Below are 21,514 nucleotides of genomic sequence, written 5' to 3'. Positions count from 1 at the left end.
AACAATAACTTGCAGTATCAACACTCTTGGCTAGAGGGAGAAGTCTGGGAGCGGAGAGAGAAAGAAAGAGGGCCCTAGGTGGGGACCGCACTACGTCATGAGGAGCCAATGAAGGGCTCAGGACGCAGTGCGTGACCATATAGGGAGAGGCCCCTCTACCCCTCCACCCAGCTTCTGAAGAAAAGTACTGAAGTTAATACTAAAACAATCCCTAATAAGGAAAAGTTGCACTCGACGCTACGTCATGCCAAGCGCTGGCAGGGTCGAAGGGGAAGAGCTAACAAAACTCGGAGGCACGCCGCTCCGGGGAGCTCTCTCTCTCGGGTTTAGGCAGCGACGGTAGTCAGCGTGAGTAGCAGCCGACTTGGGCTGAGGGCGGGCTGCAGGCAGACAGTTGGAGATAGTCGCCGATGAGCGTTTAGGCAGCGACCGCGGGACTCTGACGTAGGGTGCTAGTGTGGGCAGCAAAGTGCTGGAAAGTTCTATCAGGCAGCCAGAACGGTGGAAGTCAGTCACCGTCTCTGTAATGGGCTTGGCTATTCTGTAGGTACAATCACTACGCAGTTAGGGTGATCTGTATTCTTTATGAATAAATTAGAACTTTTATAACGTCCATACGAGTTTACTTCTACCAACATCCTAGCCTTGTACCCTCACACCAGGGAATTTAACATCTTAGCCAGATCAAAAGTCTCCCTCTCAATTAGGTCAACCGGCTAATTCCCGTTTACGAACCGTGTCGCTCAATCCCTCGCAAAACCCACGCTTGGGACGCGACACTCTCTCTCACACACACACACACACACACACACACACACACACACACACACACACACACACAGAAGCAAGCACACCTCATGAACACATAACAGCTAGCTCTTGGGGTGGAAACCTCATGAACACATGACAGCTAGCTCTTGGGGTGGAATTGTGTGTGTGTGTGTGTGTGTGTGTGTGTGTGTGTGTGTGTGTGTGTGTGTGTGTGTGTCGTGTCCCCCTTACCGACAAAAGCTGTGACCAAAAGCTTCATGTGAGTGTCTTTTAATCGTGCCTATCTGCAACTTTGTGTGTCTTTTTTATGGTAAGTAGCAATCTACCTTTTCCTACATTGTTAATGTTCCTGCCTGGAGTTTCCTAGGTTTGATTTTTGCCAAAAAATAATTAATGTAGGGTAATGAAGTTTTGGGAATACATTTGTCTAGGTAACTTACTGAAGTGAAGTGATTAATATTGCAAGATTACAGGTTAATGTAAGTGTGACATAAGCCATTGCAAATGTGAAATGCTGGTACTCTAATAACCATTGTAACTGCAAGAAAGTTGAATGCAAGCAGTCAAACATGCATGCATAGTGTTGTACAGTTTATGGATGTTAGTTTGTGGCATGGGGTTCCATGCGTGTTGCACTTGGTCAGTCAATACAGATAGGTCAGTCAATACAGATAGGATTGATGCTATCTGTGATTGCTGCTGGAGTTGTTGTCCAAAGATGACTCATATCCTGGTAATTGAGCAGGCTGAGGCAACATGTTGACAGTCAGTAAAGCATGTCTGGTTACAACAACAGTGTGTGGGAAAACATTATCAGTGCTGTTGATGAATGGCATCACAACACATTGAATCACCAGATTGATGTACAGATTTGCAGTCAGGGGGTGTGGAATAACCACAAGAGTGCTCCTACTGTAATACAAAATTGCACCCACACCATAACTCCAGGTATAGTCCAGTGTGTTGATCACACAGACAGGTTTATAACAGGTCTTCAACTGGCCTCCTCCTAACCAACACATGGTCATCACTGGCATTTGAGGCAGAACTAGCTTATATCAAACAACACAACAGACCTCCACCCTTCCCTGCAATGAGCTCTTGCTCGACATCTCTGATGTCGCAAATGACGTTGATTTGGGTGTCTTCTCGGAGCTGTCCTTGAGGTAACTGCTTTGTAACATTTTGTTGTGGTCACTGTGGTGCCAACTGCTGCCCAAACTGTGGCTGCAGATGCAGTATGATGCACCAGATCCATAAGTGAAACATGATGGTTTCCTCTCTTGGTAGTGCCACGTGGCAGTCCAGATTCCAATCTTCTTGCAAGCACACATTCTCGTGACCACCGCTGCCAGCAATTGTTTACAATGGCTACATTTCTCACAAGTGTTTCTGCAATATTGCAGAAGGAAGATATAGCTTCTCATAACCATGTTAGATGATCTCGTTCGAACTTGGTGACCAGCCAGCCAGTTGCATAAGTTTAATGTAAAAGCCTTAACAAGATTTTGATACGACTAAGGGCATCCTCTTTAGTAGGAAGTCACCAGTAATGTATTATATCACTAAGGGTAATGTATTATGCCACCAAGGGCATCTTCTTCAGAAGAAATTCACCAATAATACATTATAGATGACGTCCTGAAGGAGACACTCCTAGTGGTATCGAATCCTGGTTAAGATTATAACATTTAAATTATACAACTAGTTGGCTGTAAACTTTATATATTGAAAATTTATTTACGGTTGCTGCTGTCAGCTATTTTTAAAATTTCTGGCTCTTTGAGGTGTTGGTAATGGCGTCTTTGTCGCCTTAAAGGCATTCATGACAAACATCAACTCACCACATCCAGTCTCAAAGGCACTAACACTCAAAACTGCTGCATACACGTATTTAAAGCAAACCTGATTTGCATCCTCATCGTCATGGTGTGACTGGTGCAAAATAGATTTTATCTTTCAGATATAAAAACATGCGTACCATCTTCTGTTTGACGCACAACTCCTGCTTGGTGTTGCGATTTTTTTTTTTTTTTTTTCTGTCAGTGTGTGTACTATGTACTAGTAAATACTGATGTAACACTAAAATGATTTTGTTGAGATATGTAACACATTTTATCCAGTTCAAATTTTCACTTCATCGTGCAAGAATTCATCCACTAAGTAATAAAATTTGCATCAGTGCCTTATATAACTTTCTTTTATTAGGGTAGTTTGTAAAGTTCTTGGAATTAAATAGAAAAAACTGCTTACATCAATGAACCTTTTTTTAACCCTGGTTCGGAATAAATGTGTATCGTTGGTGTATCTTCACAACCAGTGCCAGCAGGTGGCACTGAGGCATGACCTGCCTCCTTGGTCCCGTCATGCCTGTATAGGATACTGATAGCATGATCCTCCAGTGAAACAGTAGCAGTTTTTTCTGCCACTTGTTTGAGCTAAGATATATTTTGTGCGGTTTCCTGTTTTTTGCATTGCCCTCCTGGAAAATTGTTTCTAGCAATGCCAACTCCTACACGTTGACAGCTATTGGGGCTATTTTAAAAATTGCACTGATTGTGAATGAGCATTGGGTGGTGGTTGCACATACATTCTGTACTCTGTCTACAGCAAACACGGTTCACTCAGCATGACTTTGGAGACTGTGGCTGTTGGTGTGAAGTCATGTCTGGAATTTACTATCTGTAACATGTATCTCGCTACCTATGAAATGTCCCAGAACATGTTGTCTCCACTGTTTTCTCAGCTCCCCATCCTTCCTAATATTGGGTGGTTTCAGTCATTGCAGCTGTTTGTAGGGTCGAACTATGACCACTGGCCACACAGTAAAGCTGTCAAAAACTTGCTTGCAGACTTGATCTTTGCCTCTTAAATACTGCTGTTCCCACACACTTCAGTGTGGCATATAGGCCTTATTCAGACATTGACTGTTCCGTTTGCAGCCCAGGTCTCCTCCCATCCAACCATTGGTAAGTCAATGATGACCTCTGTGACACTGATCATTTTCCAATCATTTTGACCCTCCCTTGGCATCATTTGCCTGGGTGTCCACCCAGATGGCCTCTCTCCAAAGCTTATTGGGATACTTCCACAACTGCTATCAGTTGTCCAGAGCACAACTACAGCTATTCTATTGGCAGCTGACTCAGTGATCCCTCTCCCTTGGGGTCCCCCTGTCAGAAGACAGTACCTTAATGGCTCCCCGAAATTGGTGTGGCCATTAGAGTCGTCAGGTGGACTCTCCTACACCAAAGAAGCATCTGTCAGTAGGGCATTTCATTTCTTTTAGGTGGCTGTGTGCCCAAGTCCGACTTCTCATAAAATGACAGAAACAAGACTGCTGGGTGCGGTATGTTGCTACCATTGGACCATGTACATCTCCTTTGCAGGTTTAGATAGAGATACGATGCCTCTATGGAGGACGTCAGTACACTGTGAGTGTATCTGGTATCGCTGTGAATGGTGATGTCTACACTGATCTGGACACTCATTTTGCTTTTTATTACGCTCGGGCTTCTGTGTCTGAGAATTATCAGCCTGTATTTTGTGTCCTCAAACAGTAAATAGAGTGACTTCATTTACGATTTACTACTTGTCACCGGGAACCTTACAATGCCCCGTTCCATGAGAGGGAATTTGTCAGTGCCCTAGCCTGTAGACTCTCATCCCGCCAAAGCTTCATGGTCTCTCATCCCGCCAAAGCTTCATGGTCATCCCGAATCCACAGCTAAATGAGCAGACACTTATCAGTGGCCTGCTAACATCACATCCTTACCAGTGCCAACTGCATCTGGAGTGAGGTTGAGTTCTCATCTTGGTGGCAAGAAAGTGTGTTTGTCCCGGTACTGAAAGGGTAAACAACCCCTTGATGTGGACAGCTGTCACCCAATTAGCCTCACTAATGTTCTCTGTAGGTTGTTTGAATGTATGGTGAGTCTACAGCTGTGTTGGTACATTGACTCTTGGGGTCATTTGGTTCTGTTCTACTGCTGAAAATCTAGTCTGCCTGGAGTCGGCTGTTCAGTCAGATTTTCCTGAATGTCAGCATATTACCGGTGTTTTCTTTGATTTAGGGCTTATGACATCACATGGCATCACCAAATCCTAGGTACTCTCCGTCAGTGGGATTTCCGGGGCAAACTCCTCTTTTACAGTGGGTGTTGCTGAACGTCTTTTGCAAGGTGCCATATGAAAGGCACAGTCCTGGGCTCTCACCCTTTGCTTCGGATTTTCTGCCGCCAAGAAGTGTTGTGCACTTCTGTCCCTGTCATACTGTTCATCCCCAGCCAGAACTCTCCCTCAAGGTCTAAGTGCTCAATGTGGTGGAGTCTCCTCGTTTATTGGGACTGGTCTTCGGTGCACAGTTGACAGGACTTCCCCATCTTCACCAACTTTAGCAGAAGTGCTGGTCACATTGTAATGATGTTTATTATCTCAGTAACACAACTAGGGTGCAGACCACTCTACACTTTTGTGACTACAAAGCTCTGATTCTGTCGCATCTTGATTATGGGAGCCTTAAATATTGTGGATGCTTTACCTGATAAACCAGTGTGGGGTCTGACTTGTGACAGGTGCCTGTCGGACCAACCCTATGAACATCCCACTTGAGGAGGCTGGCATCCCTCCTCTACCGATCAGATGCCGACAACTGTTGCTCAACTATTCAATACGCAGTCACTGCTCTGCTGCGTTTGAACTATCCATGTCCTTTTTCCTGGTAAGGAGATCTACTTCCCACAACAGAGGCCAAGGTCTTGAATCATGATAGCAGTTTGCCACAGAGTCTGAGCTCTGAACTGGCATTTTTCCCAACTGCCACCTCTTCCCAGGGAGAAATTGTGTATGCACCCATAGTGTATACTCTGTCATTGGATCTCCCTTGATTTCTCCTTTGGATAAAGAGAGCTGATTTGATTTTATGTTTTACCTGTGAATGTGGTTTTTACTCCTCTCTGTGATGTTGAGCACATTAACCTCATTGGCTGCTTGAGAGATTGGAGGAGTGCCTCGTCACCTGCTCCAACTCAAGAGGCCAATGGCTGCTTTTGGTCAGTTGTCTGACCTGGCTCGCGCCCTTCCCACCTTTTCTAATCTTCTTATTGTTTTACACCTGTTGTTTGTTGACAGACTCATCGGTTGATAGACTCATCAATATTCTTTTTCCTGAGATTTTATTTTGTCCATATTGGTAGTTTTCTTGTGAAATGGAGGGTGTGGAGGCTCTTGTCAAATGTAGTGTGTGTGTCTCCAGTCGTGTAGCATGTCCCAGAAGTCTCAATTTGTTTTCTGGGTGGGAGAAATTTCCCACCTCCACTTTTCTACCTCTTGCTCAATTTTTCTTGTTTCTATCTCTTAGCTTTCTTGATTCTTGGATACAGTCGAGTCATTGGACATTGTGTTCTGTGTCCTTCTCTGGAGATTTTTCCCGGCTTGACACACAAAGGATTAAGGGACCAATGCCCTCATAGTTTGGTCCCTTTAACCCCATCAATCCATCCATCCAAATTCAGAATTTATCACTTTCTTTTAACCATTTAACGACTTTGGACGTCTCCCCACACCAGTCAGTCACCAACACTCTCTGACTCACTCACTCTGCCATTCGTATAAAACAGTCTCACTAACAGTGAGTGGTATCTTTTCTCGATAGCCATAGTGTTCACACACGTTATGGCTTGTCAGATGACTGCTGCCATATATCATACAAACATTGTACAGTGCCATATTTGCACTTGGTGGCCAAAATTGGAACTAATTTTTTCCCAGCAAAATTGGTTCTACATTAACACACTAGTATCTCTACTTAGTTTTTATCCCGTGTGATAATTACAGACTCGCTGGCCGTCTGTGAATACCTGCACTTTGTGACCATCTGGTATTTCAAACAATTTTTTCTGTGATTTCTATATACAAATGCTTATTGAGCTCAGTTTTCACCTTTTGATTCCTGTGATGTCACTGGCTAGGACGCTGCTCTTACTGTCATAAAGCTCATTCACAGTGATCTCTTGTTTTGCAATTTACGTTTCGGAAAATGGGTTACAAATGGTGTGCAGTACCAGGTTATATAAACACATCTATAAAGGCTCCTGAAAAAGTTGTTTTTGCAGGTTCCAAAAAATATGCATAAAGCATGGTTGCAACTCGCTTGTAGAAATCCAAATGAGATGATGATCACTATGTGTGTTTATTTGTGCGAGGATCAGCTTGATGTGAGTAAACACTCCAAATGAACGTGCTGTTGCTTGTAGCGAATAGGTGGCATGCTGGACTTCTACTGCAATGTTTGCAAACTTGATCCTTATTTGGACGAAGTTCCTTTTTTATACTGCTGCCTTCTTAAGTTTACTTTATCTTTCTTTAACCTCTAATCAATTTGAGTGAATTACAAGGATAGTGTTAAGAAATCGTATTTCATGTCTGGTGTAGCTCTTATTCTGAAGACTCTGAGAAACCTCTTAACAATTTCTGACTACATTATTCTTCCCAAATAAGTCACTGAAGACAACAATTTGCTACTTCCAACGGTCTCTATTGAGCCAGTTCTAAAGCTGTATGATTTTGACGAAGAGAAAATTTGAACACTGTTAGGAACCTACAAGAAAATGTAATAAGACACAGCATTATGCTGAAATGGAAATTGCTTGAGCACTTTCAAATCACAGTGCTTCAGCAGCAGTGAAGTGTGCAGTAGAGCAACAGATTTAAAATTCTGCCACGCAAACTGAATATTTTATAAGACATAATTTTCCAGGTGTTTAAATTAATGACCTGGAGAAATTGAAAAACTGCATGCAATATGTAACGTTGCTTAAGGCTAATATGATGGTGCTCCACAGTTCCCCATAAGTGTTATTAAAAATTGCAAAAAGAGATACCTCGAAAACAGTAGTATTTCTGGCAACTTCCACGGCAATTAACAATCGGAAGTATCTTCAGAATGAATAAGTTTCCACTGTGTTTTTATTGTGCAGGCTTCCACAAGTTACCCTGGAAAACCTTTTCAGCCTGGTCCGCTCAAATAAACCTGTTGCAGAATCCCTGTTTTAGGGCAATTCTGTGACTTATTGCTGTGTCACAATACTTCTGTTCCATTTGCCATGATGAAAATTTCACATTTCTTATTTAAGTAACATGGAAATTGTGAGTTTAAAAAAAACTGGGTGACCATAGAAACATCGACCTTCAGAAAGTTTCCACTATAAGCTATCAAAAATTCCTTTCCATTGTTACTTAAAAGTTATAAATGCACTTGCCACCGCTAAATACCTAAACTATTCACAGCCAAAGTACAGAAAAACACTAGAAACTTCGGCTAATACACTTATAACACACATATATCTTCATCTTACTCCTAGCCTGTGACGTTATTAGAGCTTTAGCCAGCAGGAGTGTTTTTGATCACATGACCAAATCTTGAAATTTAATCAGTTTAAAGCTTTAAATAAATAAATAAATAAAATTAACAGAGTTTTGTGAGAATGTTGACTGAAAATGCTATTTAAATGTTATAATAAATCAGAATAACAAAAATCCGAACCATATGCTAAACATACGAAAATAACCTATTCAGATTGGTGCATATTCAAATGTGTAACTGAAGATATAGTGGAGATGGTGAGTCACAGATAGGCTCAACAAAAAGTCTCTCTCAATTATAGCTTTCGGCCGTTAATGCCTTCGTCAAAACACACACACACACACACACACACACACACACACACACACACACACCTCTTAATGGCCGAAAGCTATAATTATGAGTGTCTTTTTGTCGTGCCTATTTGCGACTCAGCATCTCCACTGTATGGTGAGTAGCAACTTTCCTTCTCGTAATATTTTTATGAGGATTGTGTGAAAAGTTCACAGAATGTTGTCAATATATATGAAACTACCAGTGTTTTGGTCCCTATTGCAGGCGACCTTCTTCAGGGTGTTTCAGTAATTAAGTACTAAGGAAAGAAAGATATGAAAGCAAAGGACATTCATGCCGTTTTCCAGAATACACTGAGGTCTCTGCTTCTTCATATTCAACTGTTGCCAAGTGGACAAATGAATTTAAATTTGGTCAGGAGAGCTTACATGATGATCCACGCAGTGGTCGACCTAGATGTGTCGCTACTCCAGAAATCATTGCAAAAGTGCACAAAATGCTCATGAAGAATCGCCGATTGAAAGTGTGTGAAATTGCTTACGCTTGCCACATGACATGTGGAAGGGTATACCACATTTTAACTGAAGAATTAAAAATGAAAAAATTATCTGGAAGATGGGTGTCACGACTCTTGACTCTGGATCATGTGCGCCTGCTTAAATGTGCTGTTGCCATGGCAAAATTACATTAACTAAGGTTGAATTGTTGCCACACCCGCCTTATTCATCTGATATGGCTCCATGAGACTTACATCTCTTCCCAAAACTGAACATTTTTCTTGGTGGATGAAGATTCACTCAAACGAAGAATTGATAGCAGGATTAGACAGCTATTTTGCAGGCCTGGAGGAAGCTCATTTTCGAGATGGGATCAAGGCATAGGAACATTGTTGGACCAAGTGCATTAATCTACAAGGAGACTACATAGAAAAAAAAAAATCAGTGATGTAAGTATTTTTTTTTTTTTTTTTTTTTTTTTTTTTTTTTTTTTTTTTTATTCCATACAGAGAACTTTCCAAACCACCTTCGTATATTCCGTCCTGGATTTTCCGTTGTTTGATTTATGTAACTGAAGAAATGTACATGGCTATTCATGTTGATTACATCATAATAGGAAAAGAATTCGAGGAAACTTAAAACATACTGAACAGCCTTAAGAAATATTTTGAAAAGAAAATCCAGATATGTTCATGTATGGAGACAATGAGGACAGAGAATGGGATATTTGTTCATTAAGGATAGTATGTGAAGATTGTACTGGAAAACTTCATTGTGGCTGACAGCAAGGCCATGAATATGTCTTTCGCCTCAGGGAGAAGAAAAGTAAAGAAAATCCGGAGGATCCATATCATGAAGCCATAGGAAGTCTTTTGTATTTGTCATGTAAAAGCAAACCAGATCCAGGATTCATTGTTTGTTGAGAGAGCAACCTCGCTGAAGACCCAAAGAAAATTGACTACCAAAATTTCAAGAGAACTCTTGACATACCTACAAGATTCCAAGAATTATGGACTCTCCTGTAAAAAGGAAGTAGTAGTAGTAGTAGTAGTAGAAGTAGAAGTAGAAGTAGAAGTAGAAGAAGAAGAAGATTATTCTAGTAATCTAAATCTGTATTGAGATGATGGCTATAAACAGTGCACAGAGAGACATGAACTGTGTTCCCAGTAGTTAGTTAAAAAAAGGAGTATAATAACTACATCATCAATGGAAGCAGAATACATTTCTATTGCAGAACCAAGGAAATAAAATGCATCAAAAATGTACTACAAGAGCTAATCAAAAGAGGAGTGAAGACCGTTCTACATGTGGACAATCAAAGTGTTATAAAAATGATCGAATAAGGACATTTAGTTAGACGAAGAAAACATGTAACTGTGAAACTCCACTAATGAGTAATACAGAGAAGCGAAGTGGGGAAGGCTTGTTTGAGATATAATATGTAGTACAGAACAACAACTGGTAGACATACTTACCAAAGCTCTGCAAAGGTCGGATTTTGAGAAATTTAGAAATGCTATTGTGAAACAATTACCATAACTTCTTATTTGCAAAATAGTAAGTGTTAGCTATGAGATCCACCAAAAAGTTGAAACTTAAGACATACATTTATTGAAAACAGGCGTATTTTAAGGGCAGATGTTGAGATTTAGAGTTGATGAAACACAATGTTTACTGTTTGTTTTTTAAAGGTTGGCAACCAGAATGATGAGCAGAATGTAAGGAATTGGTCAAAGAGAGGATACAGAACAAAAAGATCTAGTGAACTTATGCCCGGAAATGCATGGTTCGCATGCTAGAGACCATTCATTCAGTCATACAGCGTTACAGAGACTGTGATGTAATACATACTGTACCATGCAGCCACAATTACAGTTTGTGTTGAAAATGGTTTCCATGTGCCTCAAAGCAAGCTTGTACGCACCATAGCGTGTTCTGTCTCACATGTTCGATCCATCGACAAGGGAAGACATGATTGAGATGAGTCTAGACGTTAACGGTGAATTGGGTTGGAGCACGACTGATCCCAGTTATCCTGTCCCACACATTCCGACTGCACCGATGCTGATGATTTTCTGATTCACTATCATTGTATCATGGGGGTTCTACCCACTGTCCCTCAGATGGTTGTTATGAAAGTTGGGAGATACCACTCTGCGTGAAGGTGTCCTCGTGTGAGTAGGATGGATGACACAAATCCCACAATTGTGGTTGCTTGGTGAAGAAACCAGTGACAGAACTGCTTCCAGTGTTTAAAGACTGTCACTAGTAAGTGCTACAAATGCTGTAAGTAGAGAGGGTAGTAATGATTGTTCTGCAGAATGTCCCACAGGGTCATCTGGCTTACCCTGTACTGGTGGGCCGACTACCTGGTACTGACATGGCGACTACCTGGTACTGACATGGCGGTCACCTTCCACAGTGTTAATCACATTTATCTTCAAGTCTGGCTTTTAAATGATTCCGGTACATCCTCCATGACTCCCTGCTTCTTGAAACGACTGTATCTCAGACAGTCGGAGAAACACTGTTGCAAACATTGAATACTGTGGTTGTTGTTAGCGGGGATTGGTCTCCTGATAGAACCTTGCTGCCCGCCGCCCATTGCAATTTGTCTTTCCGCAGGTAAACGCCATGTTGGCAAGCTCTCGATTCAAATACGGAGCCATTGTGCACAACGCTGTATCACATTCACTACAAGGCGAGTCAGCAAGAGAAATGAATCAAACACAATATTACCTATTACTATGGCAGGAGAGGGCAGTAGGGCATGAAGTGTGAGGAACAGTACCACCCTCTAGGAGGAAACCATGCATAGTGTAACTATGGCTGCACAGTACAGTGCATATTAGACTGCAGTCTCTGTAATAAAGTATGATTGAATAAATGGTTTCTAGTGTGTAAATCTTGCACTTCCAGACACAAGTTCATTATACCTTTTTTGTTCTGTTTCCTCCCATCGATCAGTCCCTAGAGTTCGTACATTGTGTAAAAAAGCACCCTGTGTATTTCAACCGTAGATTTATTTTAAAAAATGACAACTATGTAAAGTAATACAATGTGTTGTCACCTTAGATTATTTGATTAGTCTCTATGTTTGTCTTAAAATTGACAAGACACCTATGTCACAGTCTTTGATTGTATGAGGCACATTATGTAATATAAAAAATTTGATTTGATTTTATGCCACTGTAACTCAATGAAATCTTGTAGTTTATCAGCTGAGTGTTAAAATGTTGCCTGGATGCTGTGTAGCCAATTTTCCTGCAGTTCACCTTTCCCTGTAGAAGCAAGTAGGAAGTGTGCTAAACATTGCTTCAAGATGATGATGTCACTTGCCTGTCAATAAGATTTAATTGAAGAAATTCACTGAGAAAGACTGGTGTCTGTGTTTTACCCCATGACATGTTCACGACTTCTTCTTGTCTCTCTTTTTTTTTTACAACAATAAACACAGCACGTACTGAAGTGCAAATGCACATGGCAAATACACTTGGGCAGTATGTGCAGACAATAGTGAAGATGTTTATTCTATGCGTGTGGCTAGTTTTGATGCCTATTTCGCTGTTCACCTGTCCATACTTGCTTGTACTTGAGAAAAGAGATGTTGTGTGGATGTGGCTTGGAGAAAATCTTCTTTGACTTTTGTATTTCCCTCTGAAATGAATATTTTCATGAAAAACTTAATGTTCATAAGAAAATGACATTAGCGTAATTAGTATTGTGAATTGAGGGGAGGTATGCTTCAAATGGATGTTGAATCAGAAATTTAATGTTGGGGTATTCAAAATAAAATTTTAAAGGCTCATTGGTGACAGGGAAGAGAAGACAGAAAAGAGAAGTGATAATGATAGAGGAAAAAAAGTTGTTCCAGATACTTATCAGCTGTTTCTCCTAATCTTATTCTGTGCAATTTTATTTACTGCCAAGTCAAGGTAAAGCCCTTACAAAGGAAACAAATATGAAAGTAGAGCATCTCGATGTACTGAAAGAGAGAGTGCATAACGTGCAGTCTCTGAAATACAGTTGATGGTGCTGATAGCATAGATGGTTATCCTATAGTCAGCTGTTAAGCTAATATGTCTTGTGACGTATGTGAATAAGTACATTCAATAAAAATTACTTTTCCTCCTCTCTCCTTTTTCATATGAATCTCATTCACTTCACCCAAGATGATAAAATTCTCTTCCATCTGTACCCTCCTGCCTCCCACCATGAAGTCAATAGAGTTTGGGAATATTGTCACTGAAGCTGTTCATCAAGTGCATTGTTCCTCAACCTACAGCTCAATTTGTCATGGCAGCTGCTGTGAGAGGGATAATGTGATGTGTGAAAAGAGACATCATGAATAGACAAATGATACAGCTGTGCAGTACAGTTTATTCACCCAAGAAATACAAGCAATAAAGCTAAAAGTTCAGTGTTTGGGCTGTTTGACAGTGACCCCTGCACCGTTTACAGTGTTAATGTGTGCTGAACCACAACTTCTTCATAAGTGTGAGAAAACTTAGAGACTGCTGAGTTTATAGTGTCATCATTTATTTGTACCAGTTGCTTCCTTCAACACCCAAAAAGTATTATGTCTCAGCAGTGTGGTGACAGTATGCAGTTACACATTTCCTGTCAAGTTTCTGAAATTTTGGATGTGTGCACGTTCATTATTGCAGGAAAAAGAATGAAAGTTCAAATTCTTGAGACTGTATGATGTCTCCATGTGTGCCTATCTTCTGTCTATATTTATTCCATATCTTATTGATTGCCTGGCTTCGTTTTTAATACTTTATTCCATTTTTGGAAGTTCACCAGTTGCTTTACATTTGTTTCAGATATTTCTTCTTGAAGCAAGCTATGTTGTATAGTGTCACCAGGAAGAAGAGGCGGCCTCAGAAGTCACAAAATGGTTCACTTTTGAACAAGATTATGTAAGTGAAAAAACCCATTCAAGCATATATTACAGATGGAAGTAATTAAGCTACATCTAAAATCATGGATTTTTCAAGTATCACGTAAATTCCACATAATTAAACTATTAACAGTCAAGAGCTTTAGTTTGATGTAAATATATTTTACATTAAAAAAAGCATTGTATGAGTTCAGTCAGAACTGATTCTTGAGTGTACTGAAAGAAGAGGCTGCGTCAAGAGCACTACTCGAGGTCTGAGATGTATACAAATTTTCCAAGATCCCAGCAATATATTGTCACTATGCTGCAGAGATACTTGCCATCATTTGATTTATTTCCATCAGCTGTAGTTTTAAAATGAAACTTCTCAAAGTTAATTACTGTCAGTATTTTAGTATTTGTGGTGCCTCAAGACTATACCTAATGAAATGATAATTACCTGTATGTGAGACAGAAGAAGATTATATACTTATTAACATGTGTAACATAAGCTAATGGAATTTTAAAAGGCTGACATAAACATGAATTTGAAAATATGTTGAACATCAGGATTTTGGAAACTGTAATTCATATTGTGATTCTTGAAGAGTTTGTTAATTCAGAGATATTGACATTCAGCATGGTTTCCCAGTTGTGCTACCGTTAGTCATTAGCAGAGTATTCCTCAATGAACTTTGAGAGTAGTATACTATGACCATTACACAATATTACATTCATGTTATGAAGCATTTCCCACGATAATTTATGTCAGTTCATTTTCCATATGTTGCAAGCATGGAGTGCTCATATTCAGGTATAAAAATAGCAAGGAAAGTTCTGGCAGAAAGCAAGACTTTTCGTGTCCAGCTGGCATGTTGTATGCACATGTGTGTGCATATACTCTAATTCAACAAAGCATTTATTTAAAAAACTAGCAGATTTTCTCTGTCGTGTGTGTTTGTCGATGACTCTTAGCTTCTGCTGTTTGTATTCAGGTATTACATCTGCATACAGAAATGTACATTAACATAATATTCCTTCTACTGCATTATTTAATACCACAACTAATTTTGTGGCTAACCCTGCACCTTTGAATGGCTGAACATGTGTTGATGCAGACAGTATAAATCCACAATTGATTAAATTAATTGTAATTTTTAGCTCACTGATTAGATTGTCTCCATTGTTATCATTATGACATAGTTTGCACAGTTTGTAAACATAGTCTCAGAACCACAAAATTTTATGATGTTACATTTTTATAATGCTTTAGCTTTATATCACTCCTTAAGAACTGCAGTTCTGAAATTTCAATATACTTCTGGAATATTTTCTTGGGATTTCTGCTTTCTCATTCTTTCATTGTCTTTATAGACATTAAAATATGCCCAGTTCGCATATCCTTGAAGTGGCTGTTATACGTATCTAACTCCTGGTGTGCAGTAGAGTTATATTGCATGATATATCGGGTTCATCTTAGGCTCTAAATATAATGGAATGTACAATCAAAGAATGGTTGTAGTCAATAGTAGAATGTGCAATACATTGTTCTGGGCGAATAAGAACCATGAACAATTTAAACCTTATTGATTTTCTCTTGACCAAGTCTGTTTTTCAGAGACTGCTACTGGGTACAGTCTTTTTAATGCTGATCGACACTTCTGACAAGGGAACATTCCCAGGCATCAATAAATGATGTTGATGAAACTTAGCGGATACGGACATGAGGCGAAACAATGCAATACATATTTGGTTTTGTTTGTGCCCAATTTCACTTTTTAAGAGGTAAAACACACCTCAAAAGCTAACGTGACATATTAGAGTAGGAGGGAATGTCTTTAAAAGAATGATACATAAAAAATGTTTCTCTTATAAAAGTTCATATGTAATTAACATTTATGAAAACTGTGTAATCGAATTTTGTAATTGTGTGAAATTTTTCATAATATCCCACAACCTGTAATTAATTTTGAAAAATGAAAACTTTTGTTACAACATAAATTAAAGAAGCTTTCAAGGTACATGCATCCATGTGTGATAAAGCTGATTTCTGAAATATCATCTCTGAAAAATAAGCTGTACATAGTGTCCTGTCAGAGTATTTTCAACATACATTATTAAAATATCGAAACATTCGTTATTAGTCCAGTTAATTATTTTCTTTTGCTTTTAGTTTACCATTTCACCCTTGTGTATCCTGTTAACTGAAAATAATAAGTACTGTATTATTATTATTATTATTATTATTATTATTATTATTATTATTATTATTATTATTATTATTATTATGCAAAATCAGGACAGTAATAATAATCTAGAAATAAATGCTTACAATATAATGTTTTCTTCACGATGCACATAAAATGCAGAATGCAATTTCTCTATGCATGATGGAGAACACAATATAAAATATAATTCAGCAGGATTTCAAATTGTCGTGGATGACCCTTGAAATATCCTGATTTATATCAGGCATATTTCAGTGCATTGCTAAGTCTTGGCAAAGAGAATTGATTATTTACTTACTAGCGACTGCAGCTAGATTATATTGTGACTTAAGTGGAAATTGACATCATAATCGGTCAGCAGAACTAGATCTGAAGATCTTCTTAGAAAGTTCTTCCAACATCAAAAGTTGTATACACCTCACGACTGTACCAATTGCCGTCAAGCCCTTCGGGATCACCAGATGGATGCACTCTATGGTTCTTTCACATTGATAGCCCCAGGACTCTAACAATAATGTAAGTTTTTGTGCCTCACTGGGAAAGAAAACATCTTTCAAATATCTTTTAAGCTGGTCAGACATTTGTTCACTAGATGCTGTCAGGCCCTTTGGGATCACCAGATGGACAAGTCCCTTGTCCTCAGTTATGATGCTCTCTATGGCTGTTTCACGTTGACAACCCCAAGAATCTCACAATAATACAGGGCCAAAAGCTACATGTGAGTGTCGTTTTTTTCGTACCTGCTTGCAACTTGACATGTCTTCTTTAAGGTACGTAGCAGTCAAAGAGATTTTCGAATTCCTAGTCCAAACTCACCATTAGTATATTTTAAAACTATAAAATGGTGGATAGTCATTTTGGAAAAACCCTTTCAACCATCACATGCGAGGACCAGGAACCTGTTCATCTGCTTTCGATTTTGGAAGGATTTTGAGAGATTTTCAGATTTAGTTCTGTTGAATGAATATGATGTCAGTCTCCACTTGAGAAACAATATAATCAAGCTGTAATCACTAGTACATAATCAATTCCCTTCACCAAGGATTAGCTACATACTGAAAGATGCCCGATACAAATCAGCATATTTAGAGGGTCACTCGCAACAATTTGAAATTCTGCTGAATTGTGTTTTATATTGTGTTATCCACTGTGTACATTTCATGGAGAAATTTTGTTCATTTTATGTGCACGTTCTAAGAAAATATTATGTTTTAAGCATTTGTTTATAGATTATCATTATTGTCATGAATTTGTATTATAATAATGCATCACTTATTATTCTCATTTAACAAAATACAAATGGGTGAAGTGGTAAGCCATTGTTTCTTACAATGTATATTTTGTGCAGCAGAGCCAAGATTATAGTCACAATAAACGTTGGTTCCACTTCGCTACCCTGATGTTGTGAGTCAATAATTTTTGCTCAATTTAGGAAGATATTAGCTATAGTCCCAGATATGCTGCAGCCCATTGCTATTTATTTATTTTCTGTCCATATAACAAAAAGTTTTTGGACACTGCCAGGAAAATTTAGATTACATTACAGATATACAGTAAAATATTTACATTCTTTCATAACAACATATGGATCAGACACATGTCTGTACACATTATTTTCGAAAAGGGCACTACAAGTAGATTCCTTTATAGTGTAACACAATTTAGCTTATATTTATAATAGTGCAGTACACATAATACAGTGTATAATTATATTCTTTTATACCACTGATAGATCCGAGACATTGTCTATATACACTGTGTTCCAAGATGGCACTACAACTTGAAGTCCTCTATAGAGTAACAACACTTCTCTATTAATAATTGCTTCAGTCTACTCTTTAGCATATTTAGATTTACTTTCTTGAGTTCGCAGGATAGTGCATGGTAGAAAATTGCTCCCATTCTGTGTGGGCTGTGGTCCTTTGCCTTTTTATTGGTCACAATTCTACGAAAATTTTCCCTTCCCCGTGTCATAGTTTTGTACATTACTGTTTCTCATATTAAATTCAGGATTTTTTTTCACGAACATGACTGACTGCACTGTATACATGGAGTACACAGTAAGAATTTTATATTTTATAAAGATGTCTCTACAAGGCTCTCTCTTATTTACCTTTGCTACCATTCTTACTGCCTTTTTTTGTTATCTAAAATGTCTATCTATATGAACTACTGATGCCCCACCCCATATCTCAGTACCATACTGAAGGTGTGGATGAATTAACCCAAAATATATTTGCCTTGAAGTATCATGGTCCAAGAAGGCTGAGACTCGTTTCAGTAGATACACATTTCTACTGCTTTTCTTGCAAATATTATCTACATTATCCACATAAGTGTTCATCAACAACGATGCCCAAAAATTTATGTGAATTTGCATATGCAAGACCCAATGGGGATGTAAGTGCAGTATCAGTTATGGCAGCATTATAACTGTGGATGAACTTCATTATTACCGTTTTGTCTTTATTAACAAGAAGCTTGTTTGCTGTAAGGTATGCAGACAGAGTATTGAAACTGATCTCGGTATTGTTAGCTGCAGACTGCATATCACTGCCACAGCTGATGAAGGATATGTCATTGGCATAGTTTACAACCATGCAATTTTGGGTTTCAAATAAGTTATTTACATATACAAGGAGCCACACCACATTGAAGTGTCCTGAAGTTTGATTTGGTTGTTAGGAGCTGCTCATTATTTTGATAAGTTAGCTTTACACACTGTTTCCTGTCTTTCAAATACGAGATAAGTAGTTTCAAGGCTAGTCCTCTCAACCCATACTCATCTAGCTTACACAGAATATTATTCTGGTTCACAGTATCAATGGCTTTACTCATATCTAGAAAAGTGCCTATTACCTTGTTACTTTTGTCCAGCTTATTTAATATTTCATGTATAAAAGATGCTACTGCTGTTGTAGTAGATCTCCCTTTTCTAAATCCATGCTGTAGGTTGTTTAACAGATTGTGTTTGGTGAAATATGATTCAACTTGATTTAGTATTACTCTCTCTAACAGTTTGCCTAGTTCTGAGGTTAATGATATTGGCCTGTAGTTTTTAGTGCCAATTTTTAATCCCTTTTTATGCACTGGTATAATTTCAGTAATTTTCAAATGGTCAGGGAATTTTCCATTTCTGAGGGAGGTATTTATCAAGTGAGTCAGGGGTTTCACTTATTCATCCCTGAATTCCTTTAGCAGTTTAGGTGAAATGTCATCCCAGCCACAAGACATTTTTGGTCGAAGTGCTGATATGATTGCTAGGACGTCCCTCTCAGTAATGCCATGGATATGAAAGGTCTGTCTAGATTTTCCAAGACTAAAATTCTGTGGCTTGACATGAACTTCATTTGTACCAACTGCATTGAACTTTTGTATAAATTTCTCACGCTTCTTTTGGGTCATTTATTTCTTCACCATTTTCTTTTAATGTAATGTTGCTATGTTCATAGGAATTCTGTTTCCCACTCTCTTTATGCATTATTTTCCAGGAAGTTTTACTGATACAGCTAGAGTTTCTTATTTCAAAGGTATATTTCTATGCTTTTAGGTTAGTCAAGGACTCTGTACATTTTTCTGAGCAGTTTATATTTTGTTGAGAAATATTGTAGTTTAGTATCACTAAAAAGTATATAGCAATCTTTCATTTTCTCCCTCAGTTCAATAATTTCAGAAGGGAGATTCTCGGCTTTATGGTTTATAGCTTTATTTACTTTTTTAACTAAAGGACAGGTTTCATTTAAAGTGTTACTGAATAACTTTTAGAAATATTCCCATTTTTCATTCCCTAGTGCCATCTTAAGTTTAGAATAATTAAATTTTCTTTTATATATAACTGTATCACTTTCAGTTACATCTATGTTCCCTGCATCAATTTCCATAGTAAGAGCTCTGTGATCAGAAATGTAGTTTTCTAAGGTGTTTACATTTACTTTCTCTCTTCCTACATTTGTGAGAACATGGTCAATACATGTATTTGTATTTGCAGTGACTCTTGTAGGTTCTGAGTTCATTTGTTTAAAGTTATAACACTGTAATAAAGTTATAACACTGTAATACATCCATATAGCGCAAATAGTTAACACTATTATTTAATGAGTCTGTTGATGTCTCCAACAAGCAGCAAGTGTTTTTTTATACATTGCTGTCTGCTCCAGCAAGTCCTGTAGGCAATTTAGAAACTCAGTGCTGCTATAATAAGGCTGTTGTTTCCATACTTTAGGTTTACTGGTGCAACCTCAAACACCATTTCAGTACTCAGATCATCTATCCATTTAACTTTTTCACATTTTACATCATTTCTACTATAAATGCCTACACCACCACTTTTGTATGTCTTTCTGCAGTACAAGTTTATAAGTTTGTAATTTTTTAGCCTGTAACCATATGCTTCCTCTTTCTTGCATCCCAATTCACTCGCTAGGAAGACGTGTGGCTTAGTTTCATTTAGGTAAACACTCAGCTGCTCTGTTTTATTAGTTACGTACTGGACATTCTGATATGCAAGGGTTAAATTATTATGCTTTCCTCTAAAAAAAAACATCATTGTCTACTTTGTGACTGAGAATTCTGTTTAAATCGTCTTTTTCTTTGATAATTTCCCATATTTTGTCTCACAAGAATTTTTTGCCTTCAAAATTTAGGTGCATACCATGTCTGATATGTAGGCTTCTTTTCAGTTTTCCTATATCTAATATTTTACATGTGCCAAAAAGAGCACACATTTGTTTCATTTTAATATTTGTTTTTCGAATAAACTAATTTACACACAAATTGTACATGAGATCATACCTGTGAGGCAGCGTTGTAATGATGGTGTTTCGTGATTTACTTGCTTCTAGGAAGTTTTCCAGGCTTGCTAGGCAATTCTGTTCTTGCGGTGTCATTGGCACCAGCTATACACACTACATTCTCTTCTTTCTTGTTTCCCTGCAGGTTGGCATCAGTAACAGATTCTACAGTTTTCGGAATAAAGGATATTAAAATTGTATTCACACTCGAAACTTGGTTTACTCACTGTAGGTGACATTTTTTCGCCTTATGCTTTGCATTTGCTGTTCACTGTCTTCCATTCCATCGACTTATACTTACTAACTTTCGGCAGTACACTCGTGCTTTTTTTCGACCTAAGCTCCATATTTGCATGCCTTAGGCTGTCATTTTCTCTTCTTAATCCTAAGATTACTGATTGTAAACTTGAAATACATTCACTATACATTTTAAGTTCATCTTTGCTTTTCACACAAGCGATCTTTTTAACTATATCACTGTAATTTAGTTTAGCAGTAACATCATGTACAGCTGTACTTGCCGCTATCTTAGTCATTGGCTGTTTGTATACTTTATCATTGAAAGTGAAATAGTTTTACTTTAGCACCATTTAAAGCAAATCAATGAATTCAGTAGTTTCAGGTTTTTGTGTTTTATAAAATTATGCCCAATAACCTCCACTGCTTCATGCATTGTGGAAGTAAATAAA

The 21,514-nt window shown here is 38.3% G+C and overlaps 1 long non-coding RNA gene across 1 annotated transcript in view; it reads left to right on the top strand.

Moving 5' to 3' along the window:
• The window catches only part of LOC126335016 (uncharacterized), a 68,480-nt gene extending 50,822 nt beyond the window's left edge, over positions 1 to 17,658 (top strand). Inside the window, exon 3 of the long non-coding RNA XR_007564800.1 lies at positions 13,752 to 17,658. This is a non-coding gene — a long non-coding RNA (uncharacterized LOC126335016). The remainder of the gene's footprint in view (positions 1 to 13,751) is intronic.
• Positions 17,659 to 21,514: the final 3,856 nt, after the last annotated feature.

This window comes from Schistocerca gregaria, chromosome 2 (assembly GCF_023897955.1).
Source record: "Schistocerca gregaria isolate iqSchGreg1 chromosome 2, iqSchGreg1.2, whole genome shotgun sequence".
Classification (NCBI taxonomy): Eukaryota; Metazoa; Arthropoda; class Insecta; order Orthoptera; family Acrididae; genus Schistocerca; species Schistocerca gregaria.
The sequence above is the reverse complement of the archived record's forward strand: the minus strand, read 5'-3'. Positions and strand labels throughout refer to the sequence as shown.